General features: G+C 38.6%; 1 long non-coding RNA gene across 1 annotated transcript in view; it reads left to right on the top strand.

Annotated features, from left to right (window-relative positions):
• Nucleotides 1-21,722, top strand: part of LOC148190027 (uncharacterized) — a 57,241-nt gene that overhangs the window by 5,536 nt on the left and 29,983 nt on the right. The window contains exon 2 of the long non-coding RNA XR_015776152.1: nt 17,333-17,388. This is a non-coding gene — a long non-coding RNA (uncharacterized LOC148190027). The remainder of the gene's footprint in view (nt 1-17,332; nt 17,389-21,722) is intronic.

The following is a 21,722-nucleotide window of genomic DNA, read 5'->3' as shown; positions in this document are numbered from 1 at the left end:
TGGCATAATGTAATCCACCATTGAATTGGTATTTACTTTAAATTTTTTTACAAACGATCGAAATGTGTGGATTTTTAGTATTTTCAGTAGAATGTACTATTTTTTTAATTTAACTTCTGTTATCTAGAGTCCGCAGCACAGCTAAACTGATTTGACAAGAAATCAAGTTCTCTCCTCCAAAACCTCCCCATTCCAGCACTTTCACCCTGCTGGTCTGTCTCTGCTTCCTATACGATGCCTCATGTCCTTCAAGAAGAAATCTGAAGTCTTATCAAGGCTTCTGACAGGCACCTTTGTGTGATGGATGGAAGTGCAGTGCCTCCTAGGAAGAAACCAAAATTGTCAGCCCCCCTCCACCGGGAAGGTGGAGGGGGGCTGACAAGGAGGGCTCAGTGCCTGTGACTTAGATATCGGCAGCCTGAAGCACATCTGGGCACTGGTGATGAGCTTCTTGTGGCCCTGGAGGATCTATCAGACTAGAAGCACTAATGCACTTCACAACCATGGGAGCTCTTATGTCACACAGAGATACAGTTAGATAGTGAATCCTGAAGTGCATCATGCCGGTATCACTCTGATAAAGTTGTGGCAGTGACCGTCAAAGTGAAACCCTTGGGACTATGTTCGTTAGCCCTATTATCTTATGAAGAAGAAGAAGAAAAAAAATCAGGAATCATCTTTTAATCACAGGGTTGAAATATGTTCCTAATTACCTAAGGGAAATGTATTCACACTAATGACTGAGAGGGCTAGCCAGCTATCACAGACTTCATTATAATTAGGGAATTTCATCTTATTATTAATAAGTGTGTGTGAGTGTGTGCTTGTGCGTATATGAGTGTGAATCCATGTAGCCATCCATTGTTGCTGTGCTGTAGATGTGTTCCACATCTATATATGTGTGTTCATGTGATGTGTGTGTGTGTGTGTGTGTGTGTGTGTGTGTGTGTGTGTGTTTTGTTTAATATACCTAATAATTACCAGAACCATTAGCATTTAAATTGGAATGTATGTAATAATAATTACATCACGAGTCCTGGGTTTTATTACCATGACCCCTGGCACTACTTTGATGGAAGGAAGAAAGAAGGGGTAGATGGATGGATGGATGGTTGATGGATGGATGTAAAGGGGTTTGGGGGGAAAAAAGAGGAGATAATATGAGTTGAGATGAGAGGGGATTAATCACACTGATGTGGAAAGTTGTCATTGATGCTCTGGCACTATTAAAAGTATAAGAGTAATGAAAGCAATATGGATAATAACACTAACTTAAGAACGTATGACAAAGAGCAAGAAGATAGTACAACAGCTGACAAAAGTCCAGTTACGGAAGACATATACAGCAATAATCATCAGGGCTGCACTCAGTTATTGTAATGCTTGAACTGAATAAGATGAATAACTTCACTCTGGTAAGCAGTTTATGTCTTGGGCTTTTAATATACAGTAAAAGGTAACAATGGAGGAAGTGGAGCTAATGCGGAGCTAATGTCTACTTTCTAATAGAGTTTGCTGTCTTGGTTCAGACTATCTGGCCTCTGTGTTATTATTTCATGGCCTTCATAAGTATGTGCACAACATTAGCTAACAATGCACCGGCCAGCCTGTTCTCACTTTGAACTTGTCATATACATCCATTCTGTCGGTGCTTTTGGCGTTCAGGCAAGACTTAAAAAGCCACCCTCGGCGTCCGATTGAAACACGGCTTGACGGTGTCAAATGACAGGTGGCGTTATTTTTATATATCTATGTTATATTGTTATTATATGCCGCTGGGTGGTTGGACAGTGTTAGTTAATAAAGCTGCCAGTAACAATGTGGTTTAAGGAGCTCGAGTGCGCTTGTAGGACGGCAGGAGGGGAGGTGGGTAGATCCCACATACTGACTTTATTATGGGAGTCCGGAGTTCGCTTCCCCTGTGGATGTGTTTCTTTTTCTACACCATACCATGTGCCTCTTTTTTCTCCTACACCTAACCATTGTGACAGTCTGCATTGATTCCCGTGCACTAATATTGTGTAAACATAAGGATCATGCAGCATCATCTCATGATGTGAATTTGTTGACAACATGTTAGCGGGCTGCGCCATCCCACCATGACATCATCCCACAATGTGCATTTGTTGACATCACGATAAAGACACCCTGGAGCATAAACAGCTGACACAGAAGGGCACCTTAAACACAGAAGGTCACTGACAGAGCAGCATCATGTGACGAGTTGGGATGACAGTGCGTTTGACCAGCAGCGAGTCATACTTTAGTGGATCAGCCGATGTCCTGTCCGGTAAACAGTGCTGCCGAAGTAGGAGCACTCGAGATGGTTAGAAAATGAGATTACAAAAAAAGAGAAGATATTTGAGAATTAAGCAGGTTTACAATGAGCACTGAAGAGCAGTTCAAACAAACAAGCCCAGAAACTTAAGCAAGGAACACACCAGTGAAGGTTGAAATATAGTGGCTAACAGACTGTTTTAGCAGAGTAATGGGCTCCCAGCACCTGTGGGGTATGCACCTCTAAATGATAAGAACATTTCCCCGACCCCCCAACCTGTCTCCCTCATTTTGAGCCACATAATAGTGTAGATTACAAAATTACATGAGTAGATGTGCGTATGAGTGTGTGTGTGAGAGAGAAAAAATCGAGAGCTGGGGAGAGTCCTGGAGAGGTAATGTCTTGCCTCGCCCTCTGGTTTTGCTCTTTGCCTCATAATGGCTGCCTGTGGAGACATACAAGACTCTAGTTGCCCTGCAGCCCATTTAAAGAGCATTAGAGGAGAGGAAAATGTCAGGGTCAGCCCACACTGGGTCACACACAGTACGGAGAGTGAGAGTGAGTGAACTGCAGCTTCTTCTTTAGGCTAAGTATTGTCATTGACAATGGAGGGAAACAAGACAGAGAAAATGAGAGCTCTTTTCACAGTTCAGTTGACTATAAAAGACATGAAAAAAGCCTCTAATGATGAGAACTGGTCTGGATTAAATGCCAGCTTTTTTTTCTGGGGCTTCTATTAGAAACAAACAGAGGCAGAGGCGGCTGGTCACTGCTGTGTCATTATTGCACTTCACAGCAGTTTACTGAACACTTGAGTGGGTAGCCACTTTAACACAGTAAGATTTGTACTTCAGTATTATACATTTAAAGGTAAATCTACCTTCACAAATGAAAGCCATTAAAAAAAAAGCTCCTGTTGTCTAGTCATAGCAGTTTTCTTGTGTCCTATTTAATTTTAAATGAAAAAATCTTAAAATGTGTGTTTTTTTTAACTTAAAAACAGCAACTTGCAAAACAAAATGTATATATTTAAAAAGGGAAAAAAGGAAGGAGCGTTAAGGTTAAGGTTAAGGAGGGAATCCAAAAGGATTCTTTGCTGCTGTCACAAAGTGTTTTCATTGTCTCCATTGTTTTATCGATTATTATCTCTAGACATTCTCACTGTTTGAACTGCATCGTGGAGCCAACATAAGTTTTCCCAGACGTTACATTTCCGACCTAATTTCCTCTGTCACAGTGGTCAGTTGATAATGATCAGGCTATTGCTCAGATTGACATTGACACTGTGCACGGTACAGCCCCCTCATCCATTTCACGGAGATTGTTGTGTTCATACAGAGAGGATGCCAATGCAGAAGGCTCTCGCAGAAAAGGTTACATACAATAATGAAGAGAAAAGTTACAAATATATAACATAAATCTAGTGTTTTCCAACATTTTTTTTTTCACAAGGCTGTTTTTCAAGAGGTAATCTTGCAATGCATTCTAGCAGAATATGTGGATTTCATGGTGACTGAAAAGTGCTGGTATGTTTGTTTGCTTACATATGAACATAGATGAATACCTTACATCTTTCTGCAGCCAACAGACTATGTTAGAGAATAGCTATTTGCTTAAAGTGGGTTTAATCATATCAGATGGTGTCACAGTCTATTTTATTGCACTAACAGGCCTGAATGAGTGTTGTGTTGTTGATTTCGTATTTGGATTTGTGTGGCGAATCAATCTCTGAAGCGGATATACAGCCCCCTGCTGTAGCAGGACAGTAGACCGTCATAATAGAGTGACAACGCGGTGTTTCATTTGCTCTTTTGAATTGACAAGAGTAATTTTAGCCTCCATTATGGGTTCATTTTCTATTCTTAGAATTGCACTAATATTTTGTCTCTCTGTTTCACTTATACACACGGGACAACTAGTAATATTCATTATGACACTGCAATGTCCATCTGAAGCTCAAACCTTCATCGCTGAAACAAGACATTGCAATCCCTCATATTGTATTTGGTTAAATCCACCAATTTATAATCACCACAGTAGGCTACCAGTGTGAAATGTGAGATACCATGATTCCCCTTGGGTTTAAAAAGGTACATTTTTTATTGTAAGACTGACTGACTGAGTATGTCAACCAACATTAACAAAATGCCAAAAGTCCTTCTGAAAAACTGAAGCAATCTCCTTTAGCCTTTTTTAAAGTGTTCCAGGAACAAGGGCCCAGCATGACTCCTTCACAGTGAATGTAGATATTTACCTCAGATTAATCCCCTCAATTTTTCTGTAGGATATTTAGACCCGTGTACACTAGTGGAGTCTAAGAGCATCTTAACAAACTCTAGAACGTGCAATAGAAGCTGATAACTACACGATTCACTGTGTTTGACAGACAAATGATGTTTGAATTAGAAAATCAGAAACTGAAACAAACACAGATGGACACAAACAATGTAATGAACATTTACAGTCGGAAATGACATTCAAAATAGATGAACTTTATAATCATGAAATATAGGAACCATCACTGCTTAATTTGAGGTTTCATTTATGCTTTAGAGCGATGTCTGCTTTCTTTAACTGACTTCTACCTTTGTAACATTAATTGTAAAGACAAAGAAGCTGTAGACTGTTGACTGCAAATTAAGCTTCCTTTAAATGCTGAAAAATATCAAGTATAAAACATATCTATTGTCAGTTAATCACATCATGTTTCAGCATCCTCTTTGGAAGCCCTGTTTTGGGAAATGCTTGTCAAATCTTTTTATTTAAGAGCTCTAAGAAAATTCTCTAAGATCAAATGGTATTGAGAGACCAGCCTCTGATTATGCTCCCATCACAAAAATAGAAGATGTCACTTATAATTACAGATAATACCAGTGAGCAAGACTGATATCATAATCCTTGAAATACAGAAGGTAGTAAGGGATAATTTCATTTCCATTTTTGTCATGTGTGGTGGGGCGTATAATAAGAATATTACAATAACGCATTTAAACAGAAAAAAAAAATCGGATGAATCCCTTCTGTTACATTAAAGCTTAGTTTAGTTAAGAAGGCAGCTGTCTGTCAGAGCAGCTCTGAGCCAAACATCTGTCCAAGTCTTAAGTCTCACATAATGAGGATAATAAAGCAAGACTAAACAAACCACCTGGGATTTATATAATCCACATGAGATTTACTTTTGACCCCCTCTGAAATAAAGGAAGTAATGAACGGCCTTACATATAGACTAAGAGCTGGTTAAACATGCTGAAATTTTCAAGCAAGAGTCACAGATATTTGTGAGAAGCTTGCAAGAAAGAAAAGTAAAAGAAAAGAAAGAAAAGGGTTCAGTGCTGGCACATACAAAAATAACAGATTTTTTAAAAATTATAATTAATTAATTTCACTTGCCGTCTGTTTTTAAAAAAAGACTAAAAAATGCAGCTTTGATAGCCAGCATCTTACAATCAACCCAACGGTTTCTTTCTGGTAGCTGATTGAGATTTTTGTGTTACCTGTAATTGAAGGATTTCTTTGTTGCATTATGTTCAACAGGCGTTCTCACTCACCATCCCGTGTTGCTACGGCAACACTCCTGCTTCCCTTTGAGCTGTAATGCAGGTGTCTGCAGTTGAGAATGTTTACCAGCTGTTTAGACACAGGGGAGTTTTATCAAATGCCTTTTATTTCTATTCAATATCGTTTTATTTTTTTGCTATAAAATTTAAGTGTTACAAAAACAATTCTTTCCAAACACGTGTCAGCCCCCCACACACACCACAAGCTTTTACCATTTTCTGACAGAATTATTGACTGATTGATACATATTTCATAGTATTCCCCTGGTCTGCAATATTTGTTCTTTCCTATCACGTAGAAAATACACATTTAGCCATGCGTGTTCCAGATTTTTCACATGCAAAATAACATATGTGGGGTGGATGTGGCTCAGGAGGTAGAGCTGGTGTTCATTAATCTGAGGTGTGTGTGAGTGCGGCCTCTGAGTGTGCGTGTGAATGTTTAAAACTGAGTAGCAGGTGACACATGGTGTATGATACCCTCAACCATCAGTGTGTATGAATGGATGAATGGGACATGATGTGTAAAAGCCCTTTGACTAGTCGGAAGATGAGAAAGATACTATACAAGTGCAAGTCTATCTTTATTGAAATACACAATAGTTATTCATAGTTGTGTTTTCTGTAGGTTTTATTTGAGTTAAACAGCTGAAAAACTTGGCTAAAGTTAGGAAAAAAAAATACTATCATGGTTATAAGAAACCAACATTTTCTTTTGGTAGAAGAAAGGATGTGCTCTCGTGCAAAAATCAGACAGTCAGTACACCTAAACATCCACCCTGACCTGGATTTCTCGGCTCTATAACAATGTCATACTACTTCTGTATTTGCTTCAGAGCAAGAACAGCTACTTGCATCAACACAGTAGATCAGTTGTCAGGAACAGACAAGACAATGTGCTTAAAATGCACATGAGTAAATGATCACATGATCATTCATAACCCTCTGAAGTCACAGTACAGTTTTTGATTGTCTTTTAGTTGAATAGTAAATTCAGGCTTCAATTCAGTGAAAAACCTAAATAAGGCTGTTTATGAGCCTTTTTGCCCAGCAACCACATCTCTGTGAGTCATCACATCATAATTATTTTTGTGACTGTTAAAGCTTTTAAATATGACCGCACATATCACAGTGTGAATCATAGCTGTGTTGACAGTCAGCTTTTCATTCACCAAGAAGGGGGACTCCGATGCAAAAAAAACAACTAATTTGGCCATTGACAATAATGACTCACTATACTCCAGTTTGAGGATTTGCTGTTAAAGATTTGTTGATGCACCTGTAGTCAGGAAATGATAAAACCATTTTCAGAGAGGGACTGAGTAGACTTTTTACATTTTCTCTATTATTGTTGGTGCATTTTTTTTCATTTGGGCTGTCAGAGCAGATTAGTAAAACAACCAAAACACTTTACAGTCTGGTTCAGTTTGTGTGTTAGGGGCCAATAATATACAGGTGGGAAATATTACCACAGTAAATTCTTCAAATAAAAGCCAGTATTCAAAAAACTGCTGTAAAAAAGAAGAAATTAAGGCCAGTGGCTTGTAATGTCCAGGTAAAAAAAAAAATTGGAGGGGGTTTGAAATTACCTTTAATGGCTCACAGTGGATACCGTGGATAACTCTGTATGTTATGCTGAATTTATAACGACAACAGGCAAACTTGGAGAAAGCTGTAGTTTGTATTAACAGCAAATTAGAAAGGAAAAACATATTAAAGCAGAGTTCCAAAAGTATTATTTAATGTAGTCATGAAGTGAAATTATGGCTATTAATAATGCAATAAAGGTCTGGACTTCAGAAGTTTAATTTAATTAGGTCAAACCCTGATGAAAGTTGTGTAATGGCTACACTCAGTACTTCTGGGAGGCAGACTTCTGTAGTTTCAGCTCCAAAGTTACCACACTGCCTTCCCCCATAATGACGTCCCTACCCTCCTCGATGTTGTGCAGCAGACAAACAATAGCAAAACTAACACACTCAACCCAACATCTAGGTTGAGAGCCCAGAGCAAGAACGCAGGGAGGCCCCATTAGCAGAGCCTGCAGTGGTCCCAGAAATACGGGGAGCTAAATCTTGTAATTTTGTGACCATTAGCACTCTGAAAGCAGGAGACGTCCTCAGGGAGTCACCATTGTTTGGAATGGAGTTAGAGTCTGGCTGTCCAAATCTAAAGTAGAGTATTTGTTGTGTTTTTGTAGTAATTCATTGTAAGTCGAGGGTCAGGCTTCCCTATTTTCTGGAAGGGGCTGAGATCAGTGCCAGTGGCAGGCTATATAAGACTTCTTGTTTTCATCAAGCTCTGCTGCTGTCAGGATGCTGCCCTGTGGTCAACAGTATTTATGACCAGAAACATGCCTTTTATCAATGTGTTAGGGATGTATATGAATACAAATACATTATTTGTATGATTTGTATGATATGAATAATGCACCCTGATGTGTATTCAAGAGGTTGCTTTATTCATAAGTTGTTTTTAATTTGTTATTTGATGCTATGAAAAGGGGGTTTGATGTCATGTTTGACAGCTTGTGTGCCAATTGGTGGGCTCGCGATCAATGACGCTGCTTGTGATTGGACTGCACAGGTCTACACAACAGCTGCCGCATCTGGGATATTTTGGCTTTATTTTTGTACAGTGGCGGGCCTTGAAACTAACTTTCAAAATTAAAGTAGTTTATTCAGTACAGTGTGATCATATATCTTCTACTTGTTTTAGAAACAGCCTTCCTTTTTTCTTAACCTTGTGCATAAAATGAAGTTATTGGTCCAAAAAAAATATTTGCCGAACTGTGTGGCAATGACCAACCAGAATTGATTGGGGCTTTAAAGCTTGACACCTCACACATTTGTCAGGAGATGGGAGCTGACTGATAGGGGCCATGGGAGCTTTTCAAGATTTTGTCAGTTGCTTTCTCATTTTTTCATAGATTCTTCAAACAAACCCTATTTTCACCTGAATCTCCTTTCATTGCAGTCTTATGCAATGTGGCCCAAAAAGCTATAGCCATCTCTTGTTAAAAATGTTCTCAAAGACACTTCAGACCAACTTTACATTAATTTGAGCCTCATACCATCACATGCTCCACTTTATAGAAAAAAGCATGCCATATGGTCAAATGCATTTTTCCTCTAATCCTCTGTTTGTTTTTCCCATTGTTCTGCACCACCATTAACAGTTACACAGCTTTATTTAGACCCAGTTCCTACTTTTTCTATTTTTTAAATTTAGGTACATGGTTAAAATATTTTATTATTTTGTTGCTCTCTCTATATATATTTTTTAAATATATTCATAATTTAAATTGTACATATACATTGTTATTATTATTATTATTATTATTATAAATAAAAAAATAAATTGCATGTAGAAAATGAAGCATAGAAGCAGACTAGATTATTTCTAACAACCTCTCATATAAGCCATGCTCACAACCACTTCACTGTGAATACAGATACAAATACATATATTGTTGTGACATAAATACAGATAAGGCTTTGTGAAACACCACTCCTGGTTGCTCTGCAGCTCACCTCTGACTCAAGCCCCCTGGATTTGCCAAAGAGCCCTCCACATACAGTGTAGTAACAGTGTATCATTTCTGCAGGGACTGTTTTTGGTGTTTACTACCTTTCTCTCTTATCACCTCAGTGAATCAATGTGAAAATGCTACGCACCAAATGTACAGGCTGCTTAAATAGTCAAGAGGTAGCACACAGACAGGCAGTGAGAGAGACAGACAGACAGACGCACTGAGCCGGGCGGCCAAGCAGAGATAATGTGAACGTCTCCATAGAAATCCTTTTGTCAATGATCACTTATTACTGTTTCTCCCCTGAGAAATTAACCAGAGTCATTACACAGTGCTCAGACACAGAGAGCGGGAGAAAGAGCGGAATCATGTTGATTATCAGGAGCAAATCATTCTTAGTCCATGACTCCATTATGTCCCTGTCATGTGACCTCGTGGGACATCTGCAGAGTCAATGACAGATACAGATTCAGGGGAGGGGGATCTGCATTTTTTGCTGTTTTTCTTCAAGAGTGAATTTACAGTGCTTTGCAAAGAACAGAAATGATCATTATTGAACATACGTTTTTATTAAGTGCTTCATCTGGAACTTTGGCTCAATTAAGCTCGAATAGAGCCTCTAACCTGCCTTAATTTTTTATGAATGAATATTTACTGACAGCATATCATTATTTAGTCAAATAAATAACATTGGAGACTCAGTAAGTATTAGTTGCTCAATGTAATAACTAACCTCTTAAGTGTTGAACACTCTTTAGGGGGAATTTGTGTTTTTTAAATTGGCATGAATATCATTTCCTGTTATTGTTTTTTTTTTTTGGTTAATTTTCTCTAAGCGTATGATTGGTGAAGTGTTCTGAGTGTGATGAACGCTGATTCAATACGCTCTCTCTTAAGTGTGAGACTGTGTGCCTCTAGGTGGCAGTATTATCACAACCACAGCAGGCCAAAGGTCCAGTTTAAACCTGCACTCCTGCTCTGTGTGTTGTCCTCTACTAAAAAGGAGTGGCTTTCACTCACCCATGACAGTCTCCGTGACTCTGGCATCTTCATTATGCTGCATTTCTTTTTTTTTAACCTAGAAAATGATGACAGTGATCACACCCTCATCATCATTTCACATTTCCACCCTCATTTCTCATCAAACTTTTTGTAGTTGCAGAAACAGACAGCTGAGACATACGGCAACACAACAAGAGACAAAACAACAACGTGGTAACTTGTTAGCTGAATTGCTCATTAATTGCACACTGAACATGAAGCTGTGTGTGCAGTCTGTGCCAGCGACCTCTCAGAGGTAGCTCAAACTGACAGGGAGGTAAAGAAAGATAGGGAGCTCATTAGGCAGGCTGTAGGGTTTGCTGTTTAATAAGCGCGTGTTTGTGTGATGGCATGTGTGTTCGAAATTTTAAAGATAAGGTACTTAGTCACTTGGTGGCATTATTGTTTTATTTTTTCTAATTGCATGTATTTATTGTTTGATCTATTTTTATTTTATCTTTTTGCAGTTTAGACCAGAGCTGTACTCAGATTACTGTAGAGGGGAGTCTGCTTAATTTCGACTGGTACACTTACTCGCGAAAATTGCTTGCTGGATTTCCAACCAGCGAAGTGGTCTGTCCCAAAATTCCAGAGCCCCTGACAGCTCCCAGCTCATTGTGTCCACTAAAAAAGTTTGTTTGAGAATATTCACCAAAATAGTGTGATATCGCCTGATCTTGAGGCTCTGCTTCAAGGTAAATCCCTGTGTCAAAATCTAGTGTTAAAGGGCAAGTACACCCAAAGATCAAACATATTTTTACTCTTACCTGTATTACTGTTTTTCACTTAAGATTATTTTGGTTCGAGTCGCTGAGTGCTGTAGAAATTGACTATAGAGATGTCTGATTTCTTTAAAATATAATGGAATTAGGTCACACTCTGCATTTGTAGCCTAAAGTGTCAAAAAATACACTTGAAAAACTCAAAAGTAATGTCTCCTTCCAGAAATCGTGACCCAGTTACTGAAAATAATCCACAGACCGTGTTGTGAGCAGGTTTAACCAGCGATTTTTAAAAATTTTTTTATCGGAACTACACCTGCCAATCAAGCAGAAAGAAGTGTGTGAATTGTTCTGCCTTACCGAGCCACGATCTCTTTTGAAGAAACATTGCTGTTGAATTTTCTTCAATGTTATTTTATTTATTTATCTATTTTTTTGCTCTTTGAGCCCATTTTATAGCATTCATCTCCAAATACATGCAAGAATGAATTTGATTCATTTGATTCTGAGGGTATAAAGCCTCTAAAACTAAATGCCTCATTAACTAAGCACTGAGAGCTGAATTAATGACTTTTAAAGTTGATTGGAAGCTGAGTGCCATCATCTTTTATGTGTTTATGTTGGCAAGAAGTTAGTAGAAAATACCTTATGTCCCAGTTACCATCACAATTCCTTTTGTTGATGGGTTATTTTAATTTGGACCTCATTAGGGGTTTTTGTTCGGAAATGCCTTCCCTATTGGCAGACATTACAGAATTCTGAGGGAAAAAAATTGATTGAGTTTTTTTTAATGTCAATTGTCAACAATTTTATTATTTCTTCCTTTAATATTTGTGTATTTTCAGGGAAATATTGCAAGTTTTTTGCAAGCAATCAGTGTTTAGGGTTAGGCAACAGAACACTTAACGTTTTCCAGTTAGCAGTATCTGTGCCTATAATCCAAACTGGATTGTGACACAATGCAAACTCGAGTCTTCTGCAAAAAAGTCAATTGTGCTACTCGTCCATCCACCGCCCCGACTCTCCACTTGGCACTGAAAGCTGGACGTGAATTGTGTTCTGCCGTACCGTCCTATGTGGATGTAGGAAAAAGGGGGTGAGCGGAGCTCGTAGCAGCATAAGGCAGGTTTCACTGCAGAATGTGGAGTTAAATCCTCCTACACCACAACTGGAATGATTTTTTTTTTCGCTTCGACATCTGATATAAAAATAATAAGAATGAAATGACTATCTGTGGTCAGGCAGGAACCTCCATCATATCAGAGATAGACCGCACCGGCTGGACCCAAACTGATTTTTTATCAAAGGCCAATATCTGCCCAAAGCATCGGCCCGACGCTACTTTAAGCCCTCTGCTCCCTTGCAGACACTTCTCTCAGCAGGGAAGGAAAGCCGGTGCCAGAGGCTTTCTTCCTCTGTGGTATTTCTTGGACAGAGGTTTTTATTTGACAGCGGTTCCAGTCGGGTAAAGACTTGTAAGAGGGGGCAGACTGCGCTTCAACTTGCTTCCTTGTTTAAACTCAAACCCAGAAAACCACAGGGATTAAACTTCTGTCATCGCAAACTTGTCCTGCTCTGAGGGACTCTCGCACACACACATAAAACACACAACCTCTGCAAATGCAATGTGTTTTCCTCGGAGGAACTAAAACTCATGCAGTGCTTCCATAATGTACTTGACAAGAAGTGGCAGTCTCGTGTGTGTATGTACATGCATGTGTGTGTGTGTGTGTGTGTGTGTGTGTGTGTGTGTTGTGTTTCTTTCGGCTCACACCCGGCACGCCTGCACCTGTTTAGCAGAGTGGAACTGAGAACAGGGCTCTACTCCTGCCTCTCTGTCCGTAGTTTTGATGCTTGTAGAGCAGCGGGAGTGAAGGGGCTCGCTCCACACCATTAGGCCTGGGTTGGGGTGAGGGAAGCTGGGGAGGCTCCCTCGACTCTGCCCCTGCCTCAGTACAAACCCCAACCCCCAGGACATCCGGGAGCTAGCTAAGGGGCCCATCCACTGAGCTGTCACCTGCCAACAGGAGGCCCTTAGTGGGAAGAGAAGAGTGGAAGCCTGGACTTACAGTGGCAGGAGGGGGCGGATGGGGAGTGGGTGGGTGGGGGTGGGTGGGCAAGTGTCAGTTGCCAAATCTCAGCCCTATGTATCCTCTGATTTTTTCTTTAATGAGAAGGTGCCAGAGCAGCCAGAGGCAGCAGCACAGACAGTTCTTTACTTAAATTAATCCACCTATTATTTTATTTTTACTTATTTAAATTATTTGTGTAAAAAATCTAAAAAAGAAAGTCCAATAAGAACACAACAAGGTTTTATTCAGATTGTTTATTTTCAGTGACTAGTGCAAGTCCTCTTTCTGTCCACCCACCAAAATCTAAACGGAAGAGGCTCTGAGTTGTTAAAAAAAAAAAAAAAATTAAAACACTCACGGGAATTGCCCAAAAATTATTACCCTACCCTGTCAAAAATAAGCTATAGAGCAGCAGCATGTTCTTGGTGGGCATTGACTGTCCTGTTTGTCCTCTCAGGCTGCTGGCAGCGTTACCCTCTGATTGGTGATGGTTATTGGCTGGTTATTGCAGCCTAACGGTAAGCTCTGCAGATGCTGCCCACCGCTGAAAAGGCTGCCGTGCCACTGCTGCACGTTTTTTATTACAGGAAAAAAGTCCAAAGAAATTTGGATTCACTGTTAAATTTCTCCCAGAAAGATGCCTGAATTTGATGTAATGATCAGAGATGAAGGCAGGAAAAAATATTTTTGGTGAAGATGCAAAAAAAAACCATCAGTCATAAAGTATCAAGTCTCAAGTCACTTATAATGAAGCAGCTAACAAAACATTTATAATAATTTTGTTAATTACAGAGGGCATGGAAGCCAATTTCAACATCACAGTGCCACAATTTGTAATTTGCTAGATTGAGTAAAATGTATAAGATGTATATGTATATCATCATTTTAATGAAAGAAAAAAAATCGAACAGAGTTCAAATTTTAAGATACACAAAAAAAAACAGTGAGGGTTTACAAAATTAACTTAAGTTGAATGACTTTAATCAATTATCAAAATTATCAGTTCAGTCATATTTTTTTCCATGTCTTGAATTGATAACTATTTTGAGCTACTGAGGGACTTGAGTAATTTAAATGTTGCTAAGAAAGTCAGTCAGTCAGTCAGTCATTTTCTGTAACCGCTTGTCCTCGTAAGGGTCGCGGGTGCTAAGAAAGTGTCTGTACCAAATACAGTATACATGTGTGTATAGCATTATACAACCTGCAAAACAGTACACATTATAACAAAATCCTTTTAAGAGCCAGTTTTGCCTGATAATTTTAAAGTTCCTGCTCAGTGTTTTTTCTGTCAGTGCCTCCTGTCATCCTGGACGGGTGATTGATGGCCAATTCTGACCAATTCTATTGAAACATTCTCTGTACACGTTTGGGATTAAAATATGAAACATGACAGGGCTTAACTACTTTAGGCAAAATATAAGCCAATTTTAAGACATTTAGAAAAAAGCTATGGAAAACAATTTACACTCTAGTATGCATCACTAAAAGTGTCAAAGGTATTTAGATCAGAACACTTATTATTTCCATTTTGGATTATAAGGTACTCATAGCAACCATCTAAATGAATACAAAAAAAAATAAAACGTTAAGAAATAAGACACACACACACACACACACACACACACACACACACAACCATATTTATTTATCACAATTGTTGTAGAAGACAATGTGCTGTTTTTTTGTCTTATGAAGTAATAAGAACTTGCTAAGTAAATATTGTTAATTGCCCCTTCTAATTTAAATAAATAGGACAATCTGTCCATATCAAATACTTCTTTTTTTTCTCCCTTTTTCCCTTAATAAGTGTTGATGAGACTAGAGCCCAGATGATACTTCGCTGCTTGTAGCAATCATAATTATTACTGTAAGATAAAGTCGAATCAGGTTTATTTCTACAGCCCGAAATTAAAATTTGTTGCTGAGGGCTTCACAATCTGTAAAAAGTACAACACCCTGTGTCCTTAGACTCTTGATTCAGATACGGGGGAAAAAACTGAGAGGAGAAATCTCAGGAAAAGAAACAGAGGAGGGATTCCTCCCGCAGGAGGGACAGACATGCAAATGCCGTACAGTACACAGTGGCAGTAGTAAAGGTCTAATATGGAGAAACAGAAAGGAAAAAAAGTACCTCATAATAAGTGTATTAAGAGGACAAAGGTAAAGTGTAAAGAAGACATATGAATAACATACTCACGGTGTTCTGGGTTCGGTTTTCATCAACAGCCCTTACTGAGAGCAGTGTGCGTGTTGTCTCGATGTTCACGTTGATTTGGCTGACCTGTTTCCTCCCACAGACAATCAGCTCACGGGGAACTGAGAACTCTGAATTGCTCGCACTTCAGGTGCGAAAGTATTTTCATGCATGTGTGAGAGATATGAGATGCACAGGATATCTGTTTTTTTTCTGCACTTTGTCACAGCTGAGTGGATGCTGGGACACACTATGTCCTCAGCTGACCCTGACGAGAGAGAAAAAAAATAACACAAAACAGCGTGTTGATTTGAATTTCATTACAGTGCTTAATCTGATTTAATTTAATCAATTTCTGTCTATTTTATATCAAATTAATTTATTTGAAAATATTTTACTATTACTTTAATTGAAGTTAAATAGGATTATCTTGAAATAGCATAAAACTGCACTAACTCCGCTCGAAACTGCACCAACTGCATGTCTCTGTGTTCTCACTTGTAGGCAGAAATACATCTTTAAATTCTTGATAAATTAAAGAACCTCCACTGAAAATAGCAAAAGGGGAAAAAAAACTATTGAGTTTCAGAACAAAGGACACAACACCGTTTTGTCTACATTGAACTTGCTCTGAGACATAAAATTAAAATGTTTCAACATGCTTAACACATAAACAGACCTTCAGTTAACCAACCTGAAATATGAAACTGAATGTAGTTTAATTGTGTGGAAATAAATCAACTGGAAGCAATCTACAAAAACAAAACGTTGCATGTATATTAAAACAATAAATTCACGTGTTTAGAATTGAGGCATTTTATATAAACCTCATGTTGACTTTATCATCAAAAAATGTTTCGGGGAAATTTGTGCCACAAATGAAATGTGCATACTCAGGGAAATAATACTGCATATCCCAGTGAATGTATTTTATTGACATTGTCTAAAGCAATTCTGAAACATTTTTGACATCTTTTGTCTATCTTTATTCATATTGTTGCATATACAACCCTCGTTCTCTTTTGTTTGTTTTTCTTGTCTTTATTTTATTACCTCCTTCACAGCTGGTTTTGCATCCTCTTCATTCCCTCCTTGTTTCATCTCTCTCTTCCTCCCACACTTTACACTTCATGCGAAATGTAAAGGCTGTACTTGTTTTCTGAAAATGTTATGTTTATATTTTTTATATTTATTTATTTTTTCACACTATTGCTTCACATTACGCGTTTAAATTCAAACTCACCTTTTTTATCGGGGGTTACTGGGAGAGTTTAGTGCTGCTGTGGTAGTTTCCCAGCATGTCTCTCTTAGTGTACAGATCAGTAGATGGCGCTAGAGAGCTGCTGTCAGGATGGTTTCTGTGTTACTGTACCATACACACACATACACACACATACACACATGCAGTGTCATATTATGCACTCACATATAGTTTAGGAGCACGTATACACAGTGCGCAAAGCTTAGGAGAGCACGAGGTCATGATGACAAACACTGTCAGGGTTTATTTATGAGCCTGTGTGAGTGTGTGTGTTTGTGTGTGTGTGTCTTTGTGTGTGTTTCTGTGTGAAGTGGCTCTTCATCATGTGTCACTGATGGCTAGACACACAGCGCAAGTTAAGAAGCTTGCACACTCTCTTCATAACAGTGTGTTTTGTTTCTTTAAAGCCCCACCTCTCCTCAGCACATTTTTTCAAACCTCTCAATCTATAAATCATAATTTTCTGACATAGAAACAGGTTTTCTGAGAAAGCCAGCAGTCATCTTTGTGTTGCTTTTTCACTTTTACCTTTAACAAAATCAAACCAGGTAAAATTAATAAATCAAGAATATATGGTTGCATTTTTTAATGTGTATTTTAGCCTTAAATTCTTTCCTTAAATGATGAGTGACCTTAACTGACTCCTTCTCTCTCCTCCTCTCTCCTTCCCTACAGCCTCCTCCATCTTTCAATCAGTTGCTTCTGAAGTGAAGGAGTGGAGAACAGCACATGTAAGTCAATTTGATTTTATTCCTCCCCCTTTTCTTCCTCACTCCATTTCTTCCCCTCCTCTTTGCTTCTTTCCTCTCCTCCCATTTCCTCCTTGGTACTTAATTTATTTATTTCCTCTTTTCTCTTTTCCCACTGTTGTTCCATCCTTCCATTATTCCTCGCTTCGGTTTTCCACTTCTGTTCCAATTTTTCCACATTTTCACCTTCCCTGACCTCTCCTTTTTCACCACCTCCCCTCATTCCATGTTCCCTTGTTTCCCTCCTTCCTCTTCAACCTCTTTACTTCCTCCTGTTCCTCCCCTTTTATCCATTCCTTGCTTCCTCCTCATCCACCTCTGTTTCTATCGCCTTCCCTCTTTTCGTCCTCCCTTTCTTTGCTCACACCTCCCTCTTTTTTTCTTGCATCATACTGCTATCCCATAATCCAAAGCTCCACAGAGGGGTCCGGCTCCCAACTGCTGTACCCACCCTCCTATTGAGGGTATCAAGTAGTGTGTGTGTGTGTGTGTGTGTGTGTGTGCGTGTATGTGAGTGTGATACACTGTGAGTGTGTGAGCCAGTGTGTGTGTTTTTATGTCCAAGTTTCCTGCAGTGTATATCATTGTTGTTTAGCAAGAGACAATGTCATGACTACTACCCTCTGAGTTGTGTGTGTGTGTGTGTGTGTGTGTGTGTGTGTGTGTGTGTGTGTGTGTGTGTGTGTGTGTGTGTGTGTGTGTGTGTGTGTGTGTGTGTGAGAGAGAGAGAGAGAGAGAGAGAGAGAGAGAGAGAGAGAGAGAGAGAGAGAGGGCTGAGAGTGCAGTTTATGTGTGTGTGTAAGGATAGAGTTTGAGTAGTGTGTCGGGTTCATTGGTGTAACAGATTGTGTGTAACCTGATAACAGTCATCTGTATTATTGATTTATGGCTAAAAACAGATCTATCACAGTGATTGTATACAGCCTACACAGTAATCAGATTACAGTAACAGTAATCTATCATATTAACATGAAAGACAAAGTCATGGAATCTGTTGCATACAAAATAACATTTGCATTTGCACTTGTAAAAGTGACTCCGTTCAATTTTAAACCTAAGATTAAGTCAGAGTTTAAGTTTAATGAAGGTCAAGTTGCAATTTTTCATATATTTTTCATATATTTCTTACATGAACTATATACATTTTTTTTCAGTATAGTTCAGTAAAATCTGTTGAAGTGTAATCGGTATGCCAACTAACAAAATGGACAAAAAACAAAGAGGCAAGTCCCTCCAATTCAAGTGTAAAAAGTGCAAATGCAGTGTAATACAATTAATATTTTATGAGGAAAATAAAACTAAAAATCTTTGTAAAAGAAAAAAAAGTCAAGCATTAGTGGAAACACCCTAGAACTTAGCAATATAAAAGTAAAAGTATGTAATGCAGATTTTGCTCACACATTCATCACATGCAACAGGTAATATGAAAAGATGTAAAGAAGCAAAAAAATTGATGGAAAAATTTAGTAGTTTGACATCTAGCAGAAATCAGAGACCTACATGTGGCATCTACACCAGAACGCATATATCTGGATTTTAACGTCATCCCAAATCTCCGGGGCTGTGTCCGAAACCACTCTGGCTTTATCGAGCAATGGACTCTATTGACTTTTCATCACTTAAGTGTCCAAATTCTCGGTGTGAAATTCATGGCCAAAATAGGGACAGAAAAATCCCCTCAGTGCAAAAAAACAAGTACTTTTTGCTGGCAATGTCACTACAGTGGTGACGCTATATCAGTCTTTGATTTTGCAAAATGACGATGAATCATAAGTGTCCAAAATGTACATTAACTGCTCAATACAGAGTGCCTGTTGTAGGATTATGAATATAGTAAATGAATAAGGTTATTTTTTGACACATTGCGGCAGATAAAGATGGGTATTACTTGCTTTTATTCTAATTAACCCCGTTTTATCCAGTTTTTAAGTAAGTGGCCTCACAGATTTCTCATGTGGTCCTTCTCAAAAAATATTAGAACATTTAGTTTTTGTTGTTGTCATATTTTTTTTATTTGATCAAACCCATGGCTACTCAAATGGATGTTGGAAGATTCTGCAAAATGTGAAAATTGCAAGGAGTGTGTATGTATGTGCACTTCTGTTTTGTTCTACGTTGTGTATGTGAGGAACAGTAGAGGATGCATGTGGGGGGTGCGGGGGGGGCAGTGTGTATTTGCGTGTGTGTGCATGCCAGTCACCCCAGGGTGAGGGGATTAAGTGTGAGCCAATGCAGTAAAGGTTAGCGCTTGGTCTCTCACTGAGGCCTCTATCACACACACAAATCTCTGAAAAGACTGAGAGAGAGAGGGAGAGAGAAAGAGAGAGAGAGAGGGAGAGACGGATGACATTATTATGGGCCCACAGCTCTGCTACCCGAGGGATGAGTGTTCACAAAGCTCATCAAGTCGCCAAGGAAAACTGATAAAATCACCCAAAAAAACCTCAAGACACAAAATAATTGAACTAAACTGTAGATGAAAAATATTAAGGGGAACTTTCTTAAACACCAGCCAGGCCTTGGATTTCAACTTTTTAATTTTTTTTTATTCATATAATCATGGAGTATGATTTGGGTTTTGTTTTGTTGAGTTCATCTTGCATGGCGGACATTTTAGGATATTTTTATGCGTCTTCTGAGGTCTTACAAAATGGCGGATTGGAGGATTGCAACACGATGAACCACCAAGGAGGTATGAGCGTGTTGTTACTGCGAGAGAGAGAGTGCTAGTGTACTGCGAGAGGGAGTGTGTGTGTCTGTGTGTGGTATTGTGTGTGAGATAATAATCTGAGCATGGTTGGAAACTGTGTGCAGCAGCTGGCTGCAGCATTTTGAGATCTTGCTGTGAAAATGGACGTAAAATCAGTCATTTTAATTAGAAATTGGATGGGAAGCTGTCACACTGAGGCCTTGTCTGCTTGTTTTCCCATATTTTTATTTAAGTCATATTTATTGTCGCTATTTTGTTGAGCTATGTGATTTTTTTTGGTCACTCTATTCTATAGTACCAAAAATAATCTGATTTTATTTTATTTTACATGGCTTATATTTTTTTTACTTATCTCTATATGAATAAATATCTGAAAAGCCCCTGCCAAACCCCTTTTCAGATATGAATACTACTCTCACAGTTGAGCTCTATTACCACTTCTTCTTCAGTTGACAAGAATACTGTTACAGCTGCATGCTAATAATATCTCCATCTGTTTCAATTCACTTTCATTGAGAAACTATACACATAGCAGGCCCACATATAGATGTGATTTATGTTTTATGGATTGTCCACTTAGCAATCTCTTCCCGCTCTTCCTCTGTGTATTATTTTATATCATTATAAAATTATTGGTAGTGTTCTCACAGCTTATTCTAAAAATACAGACAGATTTTATCACATCAGTATTTCATGATGTGATGTATTGAACTTACATTCACTGTATCTTTTGCTGCAGCATACTAATCAATGCTATAGCAAAATACAGAGATGTAAGACTGCAGGATGGTTTTGCTTAATGAGCATGGGCGCTCTTACGTTCTGTAGAAAACTGGTGTTTCCACTTTTCTGGCAAGTTGCCCACTACTTGCACTACTCTGGAGAAATGCAATTCCTACGGTAGCATTCGATTAGTACAGTATTAGTATACTTAATTCTTCAGTTACTGCTACACAAAAAACAGCAAAAAAAGTTGATTGGCCCGATTGTGCTAATTGACCACAAGTCAAAGCAGCCTGGTTTGAACAACCTCTTAATGTCGCATTATGTTGGTGTGTTAAAATGACATGCATGCACAACAAAAACAATGCCAATAGAAAGTCAAGTAGGATCCTTTTTTTTGTGGTGGGCACACAAATTCTCTAGAAACTTCATGTAATAGTATTAAAAGCAAAAAAGTCTGTGTAGGGCGTGTGGATGAGGTGGTCTATTACTCAAAAGGACACAAGACTCTCACCCAAGAGACTGCTGTTTGTGTCCTTTGTGAAACCAAAAGTCATTGTGGAGTTTTCCTAAATTTTGCATGTACTTTATGTAACAGTGTCTAATTGTGACGTACTCACATCCCGTGCAAAACCTAACCAAGTATGTTTTTTCTGTAAACCCAACCAAACTGCAAATATTTCACAACCTGAACCATTTGTTAAAAAATGTGGTATGTATTAAACTACCTTCCACTGGCATTTTTTCTTTGATGCTGGTAAAGAATTTGAACACATAACGTGGCACCATAATGCGGTATTAAGGGGTCCTCGTCATTTCACAAATTTTTGTTTAATCAAATTGAGCGAAATGTAAAGTGTCACAGTGCACGCTCTTTTGAATT

This window comes from Plectropomus leopardus, chromosome 3 (genome assembly GCF_026936395.1).
Source record: "Plectropomus leopardus strain MGB_pleo_1.0 chromosome 3, ASM2693639v1, whole genome shotgun sequence".
NCBI classification, from domain to species: domain Eukaryota; kingdom Metazoa; phylum Chordata; class Actinopteri; order Perciformes; family Serranidae; genus Plectropomus; species Plectropomus leopardus.
The sequence above is the reverse complement of the archived record's forward strand: the minus strand, read 5'-3'. Positions and strand labels throughout refer to the sequence as shown.